This window comes from Lolium perenne, chromosome 4, assembly GCF_019359855.2.
Source record: "Lolium perenne isolate Kyuss_39 chromosome 4, Kyuss_2.0, whole genome shotgun sequence".
Classification (NCBI taxonomy): Eukaryota; Viridiplantae; Streptophyta; class Magnoliopsida; order Poales; family Poaceae; genus Lolium; species Lolium perenne.
In genome coordinates, this window is record NC_067247.2 from 365,196,325 (window position 1) to 365,212,729 (window position 16,405).

The 16,405-nt window shown below is 46.3% G+C and overlaps 1 long non-coding RNA gene across 1 annotated transcript; it reads right to left on the reverse strand.

Moving 5' to 3' along the window:
* Positions 1 to 10,869: 10,869 nt before the first annotated feature.
* LOC139830213 (uncharacterized) lies at positions 10,870 to 11,190 on the reverse strand. Its single transcript, XR_011742223.1, has 2 exons — positions 11,148 to 11,190; positions 10,870 to 11,069 (listed from the first exon to the last, which is right to left on the reverse strand). It is a non-coding gene; the product is annotated as an uncharacterized lncRNA (long non-coding RNA).
* Between the last annotated feature and the right edge of the window lie 5,215 nt (positions 11,191 to 16,405).

Genomic DNA, 16,405 nt, shown 5'->3' on the forward strand with positions numbered 1-16,405 from the left:
TAGAGCTTGTGCTTATTCTCATGACAAGCTCTAGTTCATTGAGAATGGTTTTTCCATGGGCAACTTGTTGCATTTTCAAGATTGGAGGTTTTACCGGTATGTCTTTTTGAGATAGGTCAAACCTTTCTTCATTTGTTTCTATCCTCCTTTGCTGGACTATGATGTTTCTATGCATATTGTTGTAGAGCTCATTGTTGTGATTTCAACGAGCCCAAGATCATCGAAATCGGAGTCCGGATGCAAAAGTTATGCCCGTTTTAGTTTTGGTGTTTCTGCAGTTTTGCCAGGCCGGATTTTTCAGAAATATCCGGGCCGGATTATCCGGGCCGGATATTTCGGAAATATCCGGCCCCCCCGAAATCGGCTAAGGACCGGAAGAAAAGCAGCTCTGGATGGGGGCCGGATTTTTGGCCGGATTTTGTCCAGGTTTTGTCCCTGAGGCCGGATAATCCGGCCCCCGGATAATCCGGCCCCAACTTGGGCCGGAATATCCGGCCCTGTTTTTGCCCAAACGGCTCGATTTTCTTGGGGGGTATAAATACCCCCCTTCTTCCTCCTTGGGCTGTGCTTCTCTCACTCTCTCTCTCCTCCATTGTTGAACTAGAGAAGCTTGCTCTATCTCTCAATCCCTCCATGATTCTTGCCCCCATTTGAGGGAAAAGAGAGAGGAGATCTAGATCTACATTTCTACCAATCAAATCCATCTCTTTGTGAGTGGAACTCTCTAGATCTTGATCTTGGTGTTCTTTGTGAATTCCTTTGTTCTTCCTCTCTTATTCCCCCAATAGCTTTTGTAGCTTTGTTGGAATTTGAGAGAGAAGGACTTGAGCATCTTTGTGGTGTTCTTGCCATTGCATTTGGTGCATCGGTTTGAGTTCTCCACGGTGATTCGTGGAGGTGAAAGCAAGGAAGTTGTTACTCTTGGGTTCTTGGAACCCTAGACGGATTCTAGGCCTTTGTGGCGATTTGTTGGGAGCCTCCAATTAAGTTGTGGATGTGTGCCCCAATCTTTGTGTAAGGCCCGGTTTCCGCCTCGAAGGAAATCCCTTAGTGGAACCGTGACCTAGGCCTTTGTGGCGAGGGTCACCGGAGATTTAGGTGAGGCGCCTTCGTGGCGTTCGGTGTGTGGTGTGAGTACCGCATCTTGGGGTGAGGCCTTTGTGGCGTTGGTGTGCATCGAGCAACCACACCTCAAGGTGAGCCTCTTGTGGCGTTCGGGAGCACTAAGCAACCGCACCTCTCCACCGGAGATTAGCACTCGCAAGAGTGTGAACTCCGGGATAAATCATCGTCTCCCGCGTGCCTCGGTTATCTCTATACCCGAGCTCTTTACTTATGCACCTTACCTTGTGATAGCCATCGTGCTTGAAGTTATATATATCTTGCTATCACATACTTGCTTGTATTGCTTAGCATAAGTTGTTGGTGCACATAGGTGAACTCTTGCTTAGAATAAGTTGTTGGTGCACATAGGTGAACCATAGTATATATGCTTTGGGCTTGACAAAGTAAACGCTAGTTTTATTCCGCATTTGTTAAGCCCATCTCGTAAAAGTTTTAAATCGCCTATTCACCCCCCCCCTCTAGGCGACATCCGTGTCCTTTCAGCGTTCTTACCCTCTATCTTAATCTAATACGTATATTGGATGATTGCCTAATTGACGACGGTCGGACTGGGACTGCCAACTGCGACGGTCACTGGCTCGCAGACTAGCAGGCAGCACCGTAGTTCGCAGGAGGGTAGCAGTCAGCGGATGACGAGGGATCACCTCGCCAATGCCTATGTATTGTAGACTTGGGTTTCGGGAGAGAGCGGCGATGGAGATTCCGGGTGCGAGATTAGGCACACGACGTACCCATCTTCGGGTCCCCTCGGTGGAGGATCCCTACGTGCTGCTAGCAATCTAGTATATAATCATAGGTCTGTTTATAGGGTGCCGCCGTAGCGGAGCTATGGTGTCTATCTGTTGTCTATCTGTTGGCCTCCCTTCTATCGGTGCCCTGGCTGGCTTTATATATGCAACCAGCTTAGAGTTTTACAAGAGTCCTAGTCGACTACTTCTTCGGATTGCCTTGTTGGGCCTTCTCCATATTAGGCTGACCCGAGCCAGGTATACTAATAATGGGTACCCGAAGGGTATACCCATGTCAGGCGGCATGGGCGATAGCCACGAACCGCGAGAGGACAGGCAGGGAATCAATCAAGGCGTCGGGCTCGGGCAAATTGGTGATGTTTCAAATATCGATAGATGGAATGGATTTCAGGCACTGACTCAAGTCGTGGCCGGCCAGCCGGATTGGAAACCAATAGGAAAAGAAAAGGTCCAACTGTAGACCAAGCCCATCTAAAATCATAAAATTGCTCTTTTTTTTCTGCAATGTATAGTAAACCTATACAGAATATGGCCCCCAATTTTCTGGGCCTGGGGCGGCCGCCCCGCCAGACCCTCCCCAGGGTCGGCCCTGTATGTGCTCGAGTGAAACCTGTTTGACTTCGGACTATGATTCGGTGGCGCTCCTGCGTGCCTGGCAGAGCAACCTGGTCGCCACCTCCATCCAAATATGGTCTTTAGGGAATCTCTAGCGGCGCGACGCGAGCGTCCATTTGGGCTCCTCCAACGGGACAACGCATAGTGACCGGGCCGTCCGCGGTCACGCAAACCTGGCTCAAATATGGCGATCGCATAGCTGTGGGCTTCCTCCTCCGCCAACCAAGCCTGACAGCGCTAGGCGTCCCCAGCCAGGGACTCGAAGGACGCGACCAGAACGAACTGGTCGCCAGCGCACTCGAAGCGGCCGGGCACGGGGGGGGGGGGGGGGGGGTCATCGTCCGCGATGTCGTGGATGACGGCGTCCGCTGGAGGGGCCGCCATGGCCGCCCACGCCTCCGCAAGCTCCGCCCTGGCGTCGGCGAGATCGGCCATGGCGTTGGCGATCTCCACCCTGGTCGTCGCGAGGCGCCCTTCCCACGCTCTGCCGCCTCCCGGTCCAGCTGCTCGGCCTCAACGTCGGCAGCGACTACCTCCTTGTCCTCATCCGGGTGGAGGTGGCGGCACATCTGAACAACGTGTTCCCAAGTACTGTAGTGGTCGGACATGGATGGATGCTATAGCTTGAGGTGTCCAAGTCCGACTCGCCGATGTGGTAGTGCCTCCTATAGGCTATGTCGTCGAACACCTTGACGATCATCTCGCCGTCCCCCTCGTAGAGGAAGGTGAGCTGGCAGCCAGGCTCGAGAGCGAGGTTGCGAGCAAACTTTTCCCACCCCGTGTACAGATACATCTTGCCCTGCACGTCGAACAAGACCTCGACATGCCACCGGTAGAAGTTGCAGCTGGCCTCCCGTAGCTGCAACTGGGCCGACTCGACGCCATCGACGAACTCGGTGAATTTGTCCGGCATCCGCTTGATGTTGAGTGGGTCGTCGTTGATGCGGAGGAGGAACTCGAAGCAGCGCTCCTCTTGCGAAGACGAGGAGGGTGTAGGCAACGGCGACCGTGGGGCGGTAGCTGCTCCACCACGGCGGCCCCTGCCCCGGCCCCGGGGGCGCCCAGGCCCGCGGCCTCGACCGCCTCGCTGGCCACCAGGACCCACAGCCTCGACCGCCTCGCCGGCCACCAGGACCCGCCATGGACTTCCTCACTGGGCTAGCTGCGCTGCAGGAAGAGCTAGGCGGCGCTACTGTGGAGCTTGTGGCGGCTAGGATTTGGGTGGATGAGGAAGAAGACCGCGTGCCCTCTTTATATGGGCCGGAGGCAGGCGGCGGCCGCGGGACGCGTGGGCGTCGCCATTACTGTGTTGGCGGAGGTGGGCGGCGGCCGCTCGGCAGGCGAGACATCGCCATTAACGTGGCACAGACTACCGAAGCGACGCAGCGGCGCCAGTCGCTGGTGCGCCTGAGAAGACGAATCAAGCTAGGGTCGCTACCAGGCGGGCCCGATGAAACGTCCGCTAGACGCGAGCTGACACTTCGCGCGTCCACGCAGCGTCCGCAGAGACGCATATTTGGCGAGGTCTACGTTGCCGCGGACGGCCCAGTCACTTTGCATCGTCTCACTGGAGGTGATACCAGACGCATTTTTCAGCCCAATCGCCCCCTTGGAGAAGTTCGATGGGCGAATCTGTGGAAGTGGAACACGGCCGAACATGTAAGCGAAACCTAGTATAGAACACCAAAGGTAAAATTGAAGTCTAGTCGAGATCGAGGTGGAACGTGCGGGGACTCAGCTCCAGGGCGTTAGGCCACCTGGCTGGCCGTGGCCAGCGCCTTGAAATGGTCCTCCGTCTACAATGAACCGTGGCTGATATGTACTCCCTCCGTCTACAAATAAGCGCACATCTAGCCTTCTAAAAAATCCACAAATAAGTGTACATCTAGATTTCTTGGTATATTTTTTAGGTTTAGACCCCTAGTGCATGCCTTGATTTTAGCTCCTATTAATTTTTTTTGGTTTCTCAATGTTGTTTTATTGGTTACTAGTATGCACAACATTTATTAGCGCCTAAATCAAATCATCTTTTTAATTAATGAGCAGATTGATTGAAGGAATGAGGAATTTTTTTACAAAAAGTTTAAGGTCTCTTGGAAACCGCACGCGTCCACTTATTGTGGACGGAGGGAGTAGGTACTATGCATGTAGGCCTGAGGTGGTTGATGGTGCGGACAACGTTTTGTTGGCGTCGGACATGCAGGTGACAATTAGGGCAGTTTCCATGAGTAATGAGTTGGATGATAACGCATATGCAACATGAGCTGAGCAGTTCCCTCTGCCGACGGCCGTCAGCCATCGGTACAGCAAGGAAGGCTGTCGGCACAGGCTGTGCCGACGCTGACCGTCGGTGTAGCTTCGTCGGCGTAGTTTTGATTAGGGACTGTCCAATCACTGTCGGCACAAACTGGCCGTCGACACAGATTGTTGTGCCGACGGTAGCATAGTATTTTAAAAAAATTAATTTTTTTTAAAAAAATATACAAATTATGTTTTTTGAAAAAAAAAATTCCCAATTTTCTTCTTATTCTTTTTTACTTGTTAATCTTTCACATCACATTTAGTACACCTAATCTTAGATCAAAATGCACTTGTAGTTAAACTTTTCAGTTGGTCACCCATCCTCACACTACTCCCGCCTTAGCACGCTTAACTTCTTCGTTTCCTTTGGATGAGCTTCCACGAAAGAAATGACACCTTGTTGTTAATACTACCATATCAATCATATTAACCCTTTGACCGTGATGTCACACCTCTATATTTTTGAATTCTAAATAATTACATACGTAAACAACAATGAATATATATAAATAATAATAATATAGAATTTGTAAAACAATTAAATGATTTTATTTTTTTGTCTTTTTTATTCAATATTGGATAACTAATATCAGTAAATGCGAATTCGGCAAATAATATGTCTAAATTGATCAGAAAAATGAGAGGAATACAAATATGACATTCATACCATATTTTGAACCTACAAAGTTAATTTACCAAAAAAAATGAGCGTTAGATCAAGTACCTATAGTTTAAATCTGACTGACTTTATCGGAAATGAGGTGGGAAACGGCCTCGGCATGGCATAGTTTGCCGAAATAAGGTCATATTTGGCACGCGTGTGGGCCCTAGAATGGGAAGCAAGACCCCGGATGCGGATTTCTAATCCGACCCACGGGCGACCATCTTTTCATTTTTAGCGTGCCCAAACGGTTTTTATTTGTGAAGCAGCTACATGAGGCGCATTTTAGTATGACATGAAATCTCCGTGCGATGATAATAGACCACCTACACACCACCTATCACATGACATGTGCACGCGTTAGCTTTTTGGAACCCATGCGGTTTCCGGCGGTGTCCTGCCGAATCCGACTGACCGTATTTGAACTAGGAGTCAACTATCCATCGCTCCAAAAATTCCGGAAAAAAATGCTTTTAGTTCTAAGACGTCTCATTATATGTGCTAACTTTTGTCCGTTTAGTTTGTTCGCGAATGGGTGCACCCGCACACCCGGTACAACGATACCGCATGTCCCGGAGCCCTGTTTGACCAGATGGCAATTTGAACGAAGTCAAAAAATTCCATGGAGCCGCACGGCGTCATTTTATATGTCATATTAACTATTCCGTTTGTCAAAACTGGGATACGGCAATTATTTTAAAAAACCCTTCACGAAATGGGCTATACCGTCCGGAGTTCTATGTATTTTAGGGGAAATAAGGTGGGGAACGACCTTGACATGGCATAGTTTGCCAAAACGAGGTCATATTTGGCACGTGTGTGGGCCCTAGGATGGGAAGCAAGACCCCGGGTGCGGATTTCTAATCCGACCCACGGGCGACCATCTTTTTATTTTTAGCGTGCCCAAACGGTTTTTATTTGTGAAGCAGTGATACGTCTCAAACGTATCTATAATTTCTTATGTTTCATGCTACTTTTATGATGATACTCACATGTTTTATACACATTATATGTCATTATTATGCATTTTCCGGCACTAACCTATTAACGAGATGCCGAAGAGTCAATTGCTGTTTTCTGCTGTTTTTGGTTTCAGAAATCCTAGTAAGGAAATATTCTCGGAATTGGACGAAATCAAAGCCCAGGGTCCTATTTTTGCACGAAGCTTCCAGAAGACCGAGGGGGAAAGGAAGTGGGGCCACGAGGCGCCGCCACAACAGGGCGGCGCGGCCAAGCCCTAGGCCGCGCGGCCCTGGCGTGTGGGGCCCTCGTGTGGCCCCCCGCGTTGCCCTTCCGCCTATTTAAAGCCTCCGTCGCGAAACCCCCAGTACCGAGAGCCACGATACGGAAAACCTTACTGAGACGCCGCCGCCGCCAATCCCATCTCGGGGGATTCAGGAGATCGCCTCCGGCACCTTGCCGGAGAGGGGAATCATCTCCCGGAGGACTCTACACCGCCATGGTCGCCTCCGGATTGATGAGTGAGTAGTTCACCCCTGGACTATGGGTCCATAGCAGTAGCTAGATGGTTGTCTTCTCCTCATGTGCTTCATTGTCGGATCTTGTGAGCTGCCTATCATGATCAAGATCATCTATCTGTAAAGCTACATGTCCGTTTGTTGGGATCCGATGGATAGAGAATACTATGTTATATTGATTATCAATCTATTACCTATGTGTTGTTTATGATCTTGATGCTCTCCGTTGTTAGTAGAGGCTCTGGCCAAGTTTTTGCTAGTAACTCCAAGAGGGAGTATTTATGCTCGATAGTGGGTTCATGCCTCCATTAAATCTGGGACAGTGACAGAAAGTTCTAAGATTGTGGATGTGCTGTTGCCACTAGGGATAAAACATTGATGCTATGTTCGAGGATATAGTTATTGATTACATTACGCACCATACTTAATGCAATTGTCTGTTGCTTGCAACTTAATACCGGAAGGGGTTCGGATGATAACCTGAAAGTGGACTTTTTAGACATAGATGCATGCTGGATAGCGGTCTATGTACTTTATCGTAATGTCCAATTGAATCTCACAATATTCATCATATCATGTATGTGCATTGTCATGCCCTCTCTATTTGTCAATTGCCCGACTGTAATTTGTTCACCCAACATGCTATTTATCTTATGGGAGAGACACCTCTAGTGAACTGTGGACCCCGGTCCATTCTTTTAATCGAATACAATCTACTGCAATACTTGTTTTACTGTTCTCTGCAAACAATCATCATCCACACTATACATCTAATCCTTTGTTACAGCAAGCCGGTGAGATTGACAACCTCACTGTTTCGTTGGGACAAAGTACTTTGGTTGTGTTGTGCAGGTTCCACGTTGGCGCCGGAATCCCTGGTGTTGCGCCGCACTACACTCCGTCGCCATCAACCTTCAACGTGCTTCTTGGCTCCTACTGGTTCGATAAACCTTGGTTTCTTACTGAGGGAAAACTTGCTGCTGTACACATCATACCTTCCTCTTGGGGTTCCCAACGGACGAGTGCTTTAGCGTCACAAGGAAGCTACTACGCCACATCAACTGTGCGCAAGCAAGCAGCTACATGGGGCGTATTTTAGTATAACGTGAAATCTCCGTGCGATGATAGTAGACCATCTACGCACCACCTATCACATGACATGTGCACGCGTTAGCTTTTTGGGAAGCCATGCGGCTTCCGTCGGTGTCCCGCCGAATCCGCTGGAAACTGACCGAATTTGAACTAGGCCTCAACTTTCTGTCGCTCCAGAAATTTCGGAATTTTTTTTTAGTTCTACGACGCATCATTCTATGTGTTAATTTTTTTCCGTTTAGTTTGTTCGCGAATGGGTGCACCCGCACACCCGGTATGGCGATACCGCATGTCCCGGGGACCTGTTTTGGCCATATGGCAATTTGAAAGAAGTCAAAAAATCTCACGGAGCCGTGCGGCGTCGTTTTATATGTCATAGTAACTATTCCGTTTGTCAAAACTGGGATACGACAATTATTTTGAAAAATCCTTCACGAAAAGGGCTATCACGTTTGGAGTTCTATAGATTTTAGGGAAAATGAGGTGGGAAACGGTCTCGGTATGGCATAGTTTGCCGAAACAAGGTCATATTTGGCACGTGTGTGGGCCCTAGGATGATAAGCAAGACCCTGGGTGCGGAATTCTAATCCGACCCACGTGCGACCATCTTTTCATTTTTAGCGTGTCCAAACGGTTTTTATTTGTGAAGCAGCTACATGAGGCGCATTTTAGTAAAACGTGAAACTTCTGTGCGATGATAGTAGACCACCTACGCACCACCTATCACATGACATGTGCACGCGTTAGCTTTTTGGGAACCCATGCGGCTTCCGGCGGTGTCCCGCCGAATCCGCTGGAAACTGACTGGATTTGAACTAGAGCTCAACTATCCGACGCTCCAGAAAGTTCGAAAAAAATGTTTTTAGTTCTACGACGCATCATTATATGTGCTAATTTTTGTCCGTTTAGTATGTTCGCGAATGGGTGCACTCGCACGCCCGGTACGGCGATACCGCATGTCCCGGGGGGCCTGTTTTGGCCAGATGGCTATTTAAACGAAGTCAAAAAATTCCACGGAGCCACGTGGCGTCATTTTATATATCATAGTAACTATTCCGTTTGTCAAAACTAGAATATGGCAATTATTTTGAAAAATCCTTCACGAAAAGGGCTATCACGTCCGGAGTTCTATGGATTTCAGGGGAAATGAGGTGGGAAACAGCCTCGGCATGGCATAGTTTGCCGGAACGAGATCATATTTGGCACTTGTGTGAGCCCTTGGTTGGTAAGCAATACCCCGGACGCTGATTTCTAATCCGACCCACAAACGACCATTTTTTCATTTTTAGCGTATGTGAAAGCCATTAAACCTTGAACATTATAGCTCATGTCTAAGAAGATTTGTTTATGTATTTTAAATATTCCATTTTTGATATTTTTCTACGATAGATCTTGTTTTTTGCAAAATTTGATATATTATACTTATTTTTCTCAATTAGAATGATTTAGTTATGCTTTTTTGAAGACTGCCATGGAGAAATAGAAAAAAAAGCTATGCCGACGGTATAACCGTCGGTACAGGTCTGTAGTAAAAAAAAGAAAAAAAACATGTTGTGCCGACGTCCAGACTGGTCCTGTGCCGACGGCCAGAACTGTGCCGACGGTGATCGTCGGCACCTCCAGCCTATACCGACGGCCAATTTAACACCGACGACCATCCTTATCGCCGTGCTCCGGAGGCTCCTGTGCCGACGACCCCGACATTTGGCCGTCGGCACATCGTCTGGCCGTCGGTGTACGGCAATTCTCCCGTAGTGCTCCTCCGTTCTGTCCGACATTCCACTAAACTTTTCGACCTAGCAAAGAGAGACTGTCGCATTTCACTCGTTCTTTTAGAGTGCGGCACCCAGATCAGGCAGAAAGGCACAGGGCCGGGCTACTGATAATTAGTCACATTAGTTGCTGATAATATTTTGTCTGCGAAAAAAAAGTTGCTCATAGTGACGAGGTATATTATTTGCTACAGGCTATTAGTCACATTAGTTGCTGATAATATTTTGTTTGCGAAAAAAGAAGTTGCTCATAGTTACGCACGCGCAGCCACCGCCTCCAGTTCATCCTTCTCCATAGATCGGTTCCCCCTTCTCTGGTCGGCTTTATCGGCGTCGGAAGAAGTGGGGAACCCGATTTATACATGGAGTTTCTAATAATAAAAAATGAGTTAAGGAGTGAGCAAGAGACTGACTGACTCAGCCATGCGCTCATGCATCTCGTATGATTTCAATCATGCATGACATTTTAGAACATTGCATCTTGTAAATGTAAGTTAAAGACTAAACTATTCACCAATTCCATTTTGACATCTCAACCACAAATACTGACTGTAATAAGGACGCTCCTGGTTCACATGTGCATGCATGCATCACAGCATCAACCAAGAACTCGACATCGACTTTACAGTCGTGCGTCCATAAAAAATATTTAGCAAGCTATTCCCTTATGTTCCGAACGCAGGGAGACAAAATAAGGAGGAATAATACAGATTCAAACGAATTCGCAAAAAAAAAACTAATAAGAAACGTCGCGGGGAAATTTACTGGCACGCCCGGCGAGTCACAGTACTGTCTAAACCCAGTATCCATCTTAGGGAGACACATGGATCTCTACAGGATTTCATAACACGGCAGTTTTGTAAGCGATATTTTTAAATGGCACACAGTAAATAAGCACACGATTTTTATACGACTGAAAAGAGACACAGATAAAGTGCATTAGAATTCTAATAGAGAAAAAGGAAAACAAAATAAGACTGAGCTCATGCTCAAATTCGTATGGGCTGAGGCAATAATAACACATTCCATGAGAATTTTTCTACTCCATCGTATATAATCGGAAAGACCTGTATGCAAAAAAATTGCAACCATTTTTTTTTTTTTTGAGAACACAGTACAACGCAGACGCTCACAAACACGCACGTACAAACACCCCTATGAACGCACGCACGCACACCCTACCCCTATGAGCACCTCCGAGGGACTGAACCGGCATATCTTGAGGTTGACGAAGTCACCACTGGCGCCTCGCTGTTGACGGGCACGTCACCTACCACTGAAAGCATAGCGCCGGTTAAATCCTGGAATAAATCCAGGTAAATGCAAACACCCATGTCAAGTCTAGGACTTGAACCTGAGTGGGCTGGTTCCACCACAAGGGACCTAACCACCAGAGCCAAACTCTGTTTGCAAAATTGCAACCATTTTAATCCTCCAACTTGCATGGAAATCTTTTAGCTCAAACTTTTTTTTTAGATAAAAGACACCAAGTGCTCGACTTTAAATTAATAAAGCTTTGACGTTTAGCAAGTTATACAGACCGAAACCAAACACAGTTAAGACATAATGTTGCGGCATACAGCTTCGCCAAACAAAGGTAAAAACAAGTAGGCCTATTCCAGGTGGCTACTAAGCGCGGCGTCCATGTGGTGCAGGAGATGTGGTCACTCCACCGGCTTGGCCTTCAGCTTCTTGGTATCATAGATGTGTTGAGTCTCCTTAGCTCGTGTGCTATCCAAGTAAGGCCCTCCTTGTCCCTTTCTTTGAACTTATGCTCCACGGCTGCAAAAGAATCACAGTTTTAAAACGTCAGCAGAGTGGTTAATGACTTTCCTCTCAATGGTGAGCTTATTGCGGATCAACCAAAGAGCCCATGATTGCGCAAGAAACAAAACCAACAGGAGTCTACGCGAAAGGCCCGAGAAACTGGAAAGGATTGCGTGGAACTGGGCAAAGTTTGCTGGGCGCCAGTTACGCCCAAGTAGCTGGCGTAGCACTCCAGGCAAACTTGGCAAGAGAGCAGCTAAAGAAGATATGTGAGGCATCCTCTGTAGCGCCACATAAATAACATGCCCCATTAGAAGGGACTGGCGGGTAGCAATTTGGCTGCAAGTCGGGAGCTTATCCAAGGCCAACTGCCAAGAAAAGATCTTGATTTTTAGCGGGATCTTGGCCTCCCACATGTCTTTGAAGTGTGACACCGTGGTCCCCTGCGATAACTTGGCGTACATGGACTTAACTGAGTACTTTCCCATAGGTTCTAGGTGCCATCAGATTTTCTCCAAACCCTCGCTCATGTGGAAGTGCTCTACATGCGTTTGCAGTGCGCTCCACTGCAGCACGTCCTCCTGATCCAGAGATCGACAAAAACGGATAGTCAGGCCTTCCTGAAGGCAAGCCTGAGCAACATATATCGCTGGATTGTCACAGATCGCATATAAGTGAGGGAATGAGTCTTTGAGTGGCTCATCTTCGATCCACCAATCTGCCCAAAAATTTGTGCGGGTCCCATTCCGCACCTCATATTTAGCACCAACTTTAAACAGGTGCTTGATCTTGTGGAGGCTTTTCCATAAGTGGAAGCCCCCTTGGCATGAACCTGCGAACAGGTTGTCAGCATCCGCATACTTGGTTCTGATGATATTTTCTGGACTCATCGTGTTGGTATAGTTTCCAGATCCACTTCAGGAGGGCAGCATTCATCCTTTTATTGTTCAGTAGTTCTAATCCCTCCATGAAAGTCTAGACACCGTCAGCCAGTTGACCATATGGTACTTGCGTTTCGGACCGGCTCCTTCCCAAAAGAATTTAGATCTGATCGAGTCAAATGTACCATGGATGTCGTCCTGGAGCAGAAAAAGGCCCATGGCAAACATAGGCAGATTATGAAGCCAAGAGTTGGAGAGGCGTAGGCGTCCCCCCCCCCCCCCCCCCCCGAGGACAGCAGTCGGCAATCTTCTCACCAGGAACATCCATTGTTCCAGGGAAAGCTTCCTGTCTGAAATTGGGAGACCCAGTTGAATTTGTTCGCGATACGAGTTTGTTCATCTGCATGTACTCCCAAAGCAATAACCTCACTTTTGTGAAAGTTGACCTTTAACCCCGCCATGTGTTCGAAACACATGAGAGGAAACTTGAGATTGGTAATATCATCTTCCGAATTCTGAATGAGAATAAGGGTAGCGTCCGCATATTGGAGGTGTGAAATCCCCCAGGGATCAAATGGGGCTCCACCCCATGTATGTGCCCCGCCTCTGAAGCGGCCAAGAGCATGCCTGAGAGGGCCTCACCGATAAAGTTGAAAAGTAGTGGGGATAGCGGATCCCCTTGCCTGACCCCTCTCTTATTACGGAAGAACGGACCAATCTCGCCATTAATGGAGATCGCAGTCTGACCCCGGATACCAACTGCATAATGCGATGAATGTAACCTTCGTCAAAACCTTTGCAGCATAGCACTTCCGCGAGAAAATCTCAATTCACGCGGTCGTACGCCTTCTCGAAATCTAACTTCATGAGGATCCCCCCTAGCTTTTTGGTGCCGCGGCTCATGTACAATTTCAATCAAGGCTAAAGGGCCATCCAGAATATTCTTGCCTTTGATGAAGAAGGTTTGGTTGGGACTAATAATTTGATTTGCGATCGGATCCAAACAGGTGGCATAAGCTCTTGAGATGATTTTGAAAATCACGTTGATCAAAGCAATCAAAGCAATCAGGTGAAATTGGGTTATCAAATTAGCTCCAGGAACTTTTGGGATAAGGGATAGGAAAGTGAAATTGAGCCTGCAAATGTCAATCCGCCCCAGCACAAAGTCGTTTAGGATGTGGAGAACCCCATGCTTCACCAGGGGCCAGAACCTCTTGAAAAAGATGACAGGGAAGTCGTTAGGGCTGGCGATGTGTCTGATTTCATGTCCTTTACCACCGAGAAGGTGACCATGAGATAATTATTTTTAGTCTCGGTAACTCGTCCAACACCTTACCAGGTGCTAGGTGCCAGCCCACAAATCCTGGGAGCTGTCGTACCGAGAAGCTCACGATAAAAGTTGTTCACGATAAAAGCTGTAAACATGATCCTGTACCTGTCTCGGCTCTGAAATCACCCCTCAAGAGGATAGGAGGGAGGTGATATTGCATTTGTGGCGTCTACCATTGGCAACCGCATGGAAGTGTATTTCTAAGCGCCATTACTTTGACGTCTGGTCACACAACACTTGTTTCGAGATACATGCTAAGATTTTCTAGCTAGATAGCAGAGTCAGCATCATTCTACCTCTTCCTTGACCATCTCTATCCCATGATAATGAATGCCGTTCACGGAAGTGTATTTCAAGTTTTCAACCTTAAAAAACTCACTTAAACAGGACATAGATTTTCATGAACCTGATTCAGGAAAATGCCAAAAAAGATCGGGATTTTTCAGGAAATCCTATTATTTTGGTATTTAACTCTAGTCCCGCTTTTCATATTTTCGCGAATCAGGAACCTTTAGAAAGTCAATTAGTTCTAAACAAACATATAACTTACATGTGCTAGAACTTGCTGTATCGTTCTTATTTTGTGCGCCACCATGTTTCCGGGAGAGATGAAGTGTAACCACGAAGCATAAGAGCTTTTCCAATATAAGAAACAATATTCACATCACTTTGTTATTGTTGTTTAATTTTTTTAATTAATCCCATAATAGAAAATTACTTTATTGTTATTTACTAATCTAGTAGAGTTGGGGACAACAAGGACATTTTCTCAGTTTTCACAGAGTTGCTTGATGAGAATAGCAAGAAACACCATATACATTGTGTTCGATATTGAACCGGGACATTCTTGTGGGGGAAAGAACATACTTGCTGAATTTTTTTTTCGCTTGGAGTCCCAGAGAATTAGTAGACATGTAGGTTATAGCCATTCCGAGCCCTGCATGACTGGCTCGTTGATGTATCAACCGGGCTCTGAACGTTGAACTTTTGTATCTTTTCATATCTCGTTCTATCGTTTTCTTGACATTGAGTACATTGTCTTAGGCGATACTTTATGAAACTATAACTGGTGTAATTGACCATGTAATTGCTCAAATATATATTAAGTTGTGATATTTTTTTTAATATTCTAAATTTAAGTTGCAACATTGGAGAAAATATTTTTGACCTTGAACTTCAGCATATACCTAAGCAAAGTGAAACTCCCACTCCCCTACACAAAATAATTTGGACCACTTAATACAATATAGTTTTATGTATGCTCATATCCAGAATGACGAAAATATCTAAATATTATGATGGGGTGCTTTATAAGGTATGGGTCCTATGAGTATCTTAAGCATTAGTGTAAAAATATATAGAGAGCTGTGAGATGTCAACAAGTGGTTTCCTTCGTATATCATCCTTTCACCCTCAATAGCTAGTTATGTCAGTTTCCAGATCGGTACTTCTTTCAACACATCTTAATTTTCATGTTTATAGGGGTTTCGTTGCTAGCAATGTGTATATGCGTGCTTCGTACTTCACAATTTGTAACATGTATGAGAATATAGAATTGAAACTTCATTGGTGGTAGTATTTTCCTTTTGATACTTTCCAAAAAAAAACTAGTACATCACTGTCAGAAAATAAGATTCTGAACATAGCTACATACATACTCACCTTTTAAAACTTGGCAGAAGACATATTTGTAAGTATTGTAAAATTCTGAAAATAATCACACACATGAGCTGTAAGCATTTAATATTCTGAACTTAATTTGCTTCGAGAGATTATTTTGTGGAGAGGTTTGGAAGTTACTTGCAGTTTATTTGACCAGCACGTATGATCTGTATTGAACATATATAGGAGATTTGAAGGTATACGTCTATCCTTACAAATAATCACACATGAGCTGTAAGTACTGAACATAGGAGAATTTAAAACCTGCAAATTTCTAAATGTAGTTTGCAACATTTGATCACACGCACACAGCCGTGGTCAGCACCTTGAAATGGTCCTTCGTTACAATGAACTGTGGCTTATCTGTAGGTCTGAGGTGAGCTGACGGGGCTTTACATCGGAGCAGGCAGGTGACAATTGGGACCGTTTCCGTAAGTTGGATGATAACGCAGAGGGAACATGCATGAGCACAAGCTGTGAGCAGTTCCCTTCTCGGTTTTGTCTAACGCTGCATTGAACTTCTCGTCCCAGCAAAGAAAGATACCGCGTTTCACTCGCTCTTTTGAAGTACGGACCCCAGAGCAGGCACACAAGGGAATGCTGATAATTAGACATGAAAGGCATTGACAGTGACGAGTATATTCTTGGCCACAACTTCACTACCATCAGTTAAGGAGCGAGTGAGTGAGAGACTGACTGACTGACTCAGCTATACTGTCATGCATCTCGTATGATCACAATCATGCATGACATTTTAGCAGATTACGTCGTGCAAATGTAAAGTTAAAGAACTAAACTATTCACCAATTCCATTTACATCTCAATCTACAGATACTGACCGCGAAAAGGACGTTCCTGGTTTACAGGTGCATGCATCAACGAAGAACTCGAGATCGACTTTACAGTCACACAATCATAAAAAATGTTCCCAATTGGAAGCGATTCCCTAAGAATCCAAACGCATGGAAACAA